Source organism: Kryptolebias marmoratus, linkage group LG13 (genome assembly GCF_001649575.2).
Source record: "Kryptolebias marmoratus isolate JLee-2015 linkage group LG13, ASM164957v2, whole genome shotgun sequence".
Lineage (NCBI taxonomy): Eukaryota > Metazoa > Chordata > Actinopteri > Cyprinodontiformes > Rivulidae > Kryptolebias > Kryptolebias marmoratus.
The window spans coordinates 9,778,272-9,778,951 of record NC_051442.1 but is presented as its reverse complement, the minus strand read 5'-3'; positions in this window follow the sequence as shown (position 1 = coordinate 9,778,951).

Below are 680 nucleotides of genomic sequence, written 5' to 3'. Positions count from 1 at the left end.
CCTCCTCCTCCTCCTCCTCCTCCTCCTCCTCCTCCTCGTGCCCCCTGCGCAGCAACCCGCACAGACCGAGGCACGGTGGCGCGCGCATCTCGGTCAGCCCGTGCACGTGTGCCAGTGACATTTTTTACATGTCATCCACGGAGGATACAGCGGATCCCGCAGCCTCTCCCCGTTCACTGAGAGACCTATGTACGCTCCTCATGCAAAGGATTAATACAACAACCTGAGTTAGAATCAGAAAAGACACAAAAAAGAGGCGATTTAGTTGCCAAATAAATATTTTTTTCTGGCTGCAGGATGGAGGAGGAAAATGAGTCACACTGCAGCAACTTCCAACAAGGAGGGTCGAGATGAATAAGAACTGGATTATGATAAGTTCATCATCTGTAAAGTCAATTCAAATCATACCTGAAGGAGATAAAAACAAAAAAGGAGAAAAGAATGCAACTTACCCCCACCCCTATTCAATAAAAGTTCCCTGAAACGCTGTCTTGTCTCCGCTCGGCGCAAAATAAAAAAAACCAAACCAAAAGAAAAAAAGAGGGAGCCCAGGCGCCACGCTGTTCTTCACCATCCGTCTTCTCCAAAGTCGCTCCCAACACAGACCGGGCTCTCCCATCAACCGTAGGGCTTTTTATAGAGATCCTGTAGTAACTAGTAAAGGGGGGGAGGAGGGAGGA